Source organism: Lupinus angustifolius, chromosome LG01 (genome assembly GCF_001865875.1).
Source record: "Lupinus angustifolius cultivar Tanjil chromosome LG01, LupAngTanjil_v1.0, whole genome shotgun sequence".
In the NCBI taxonomy this organism is placed as follows: domain Eukaryota; kingdom Viridiplantae; phylum Streptophyta; class Magnoliopsida; order Fabales; family Fabaceae; genus Lupinus; species Lupinus angustifolius.
Genome location: NC_032009.1, coordinates 6,277,737 through 6,280,235, shown reverse-complemented (window position 1 = coordinate 6,280,235; position 2,499 = coordinate 6,277,737). Strand labels below are relative to the sequence as shown.

The 2,499-nt window shown below is 35.3% G+C and overlaps 1 pseudogene; it reads left to right on the top strand.

The window, feature by feature from the left end:
- LOC109344235 overlaps positions 1-2,499 on the top strand; it is a 13,779-nt pseudogene that overhangs the window by 556 nt on the left and 10,724 nt on the right.

The window sequence follows — 2,499 nt, the reverse complement described above, 5'->3', positions numbered from 1 at the left end:
AAAGAGGGGTTGTCATAGATCGTCTAGTTTGCGTTGTGAGCATTGTCTGATCCAACAAAATACTTCATCCAGGAATACACGAGACTCGTCTCACATAGACTCTCCCTCAAGACTTTGCTGACGAATCATTGTCATCGCCGTCCCTCTTAACATCTCAGGGCTCGTTCGTCTCCTGTAAATTTCCTCTCCACTACTTCATTATTCACAATGAAAATGCACACAAACTGAAGTTAGCAAATCAAATCTTTTAATCCATCTTTTATGACGATCTGTCCATCCTAAGACATCTCCCATCGGGAATGCTTCTAGTGGGACCCGATCTTAACATTTAAACCACAGAGAATAAACCTCAGCACCACTACGAACCATTGTTGAATCACATTGGACGGCTCTCAAGCCAAGCCTCTTATGGTCATACGATCTCGCTATATGGGCATAATATAACACTTGCGGGCCTCGTCCTTAACCATGCAATTCTTTACATACATCACTTTAGATATGGCAACTCTTCTTTGTATCATTTCCAAGAATTTCATATAATTATTCATCTTTACAACATTTACTTATTGAAAGAACATTATCTCCAATAAAGGTGTCTTAGGCTTTATTGAATAGGATTGAAAGTGAATGAATTCTTGATGGCAAAAATGTCATTAGACACTCACACACGTGAGAGTTATCGTTCAGACGACTTAAGAAGTCTTGTTTGTATGGAGCCCTCTCGCTCAAGTGAGAGTTGTCTTGCTCAAGCGAGGGAATCGCCATTTTTATAAGGCACTTGTGGCTCAAGCGAGAGCTGTCTCGCTTAAGCAAGAAAACAACCAGTTTTATATGTGCATATTTCAGCTCGGGCGAGAGCTGTCTCGCCCAAGCGAGAAAACCCGTTTTCTCTGGACATTTCTCGCTCAAGCGAGAGCTGTCTTGCTCAAGAGAGAAAAGCCTGAAACTTAGTTAAATTTATTATCTTAATGAAAAGTTTTCCATTTATAACATATGTTTTTAAGCCTTGAATTTAACAATGATTTTATACATATAATTCTTAGAACGGTTATTCGAGCACTATTAAATAAGAATAATCATGACATCTTCATACATAAACATAACCTAAATAATTCGGCATAAAAAATATTGTTGTACTTAATCCAAACAAAATAGACAATTGATTAAGTACAAGTTTTCTTAATACCCAAGACAACTCCAAACTTGTGAGAGAGTTTGGAGGTCCTGAAACATATTCGGACACCACTGTGTCACGATGTTTTCTCCCTCACCTGAGTGTGTGGTGCAGATTGTTTCCTCGATTCCAGGTGAGTTTAATTTGTCGGGTCTCTTTTCGAACTCTTCATCACGCCAAAATCAAAATAACGCTAATTAGATCACTTTGATAATTATTATTCTTACGAAATAAAATTTTACGCGAAAATAACACTTCCGATCTAAAATAAACTTAATCGCTTTCATCCATCCGATTCAAGGTTAGGTATTTCTTAAATCATCATTTCTCATAATCTATGGATATACACTAGGTTAGTTTCTAGGAAAGAGAGGTGGGTCATAAATACACACTTAAATACTAAGTCTTTCCTTAGATAAAACTTTTCTAGACATGTATTTCCACTTCATTACATTTCTCGGTAATGATAACTATTCATAAAACTTATCTTTTGCATGTAACACATTTTTATTAAGATTAACCTTTTTAAGTAAGATTATTAAGCTAGACTTACCATTTTAAAGTAAGTCAACTTAAACAAAATTAATACTTTTAAATCAAGACTTTTTAAGTCAATCTTACCACTTTAAAGTAAGCTAACTTAACTAGGATCAACACTTTTAAATAATTTTTCTATCTAAGATTTCATAACACTTTAGGTTTATAAAGTCAATGTTAGGTATCAGTGGTTACAAAACACCTAGAAGGGGGTTGAATAGGTGTCGCGGTTAGAATAGCCGCTTTTCGAAACTCAACACTTAATGCTGAATCACCCCTAATTAATCGATTACAGGATGAAGATAATCGATTAACAGAACAATCTTAATCGATTAATAGAAACAGGATAATCGATTAACGTAACAGTTTTAATCGATTAAATAGAAACAGTAAGCTATTACAGAAACGATTAATTCCAGAATAGTTAACCGATAATGGAACGAATAACAGAGCTTACAGATTTTGTATCAGAGCAACATCCAGTATAGCATAAGAACAGAATGTATCAATTGAATCCACTATACCAAATAATCGATTGAAAACAGTAAAGAGAGAGAGAGAGAGAAAAAAAAATCCTACAACGCGAATTTTTATCCTGGTTCGTTTGCTGTCCACTGCAAACTACATCCAGGCCTCCCGGCTGACTTGGGAGATTTCCTTCACTATAATTGAATCAATGTATTTACATGCACATCATCCAATTACAACACTTAGAAAATTACAAGAAAATAAAGAAACCTATTCAATGGTTTGACTCCCTTCCTACCGACAAAGAAAACGTTTCTTTC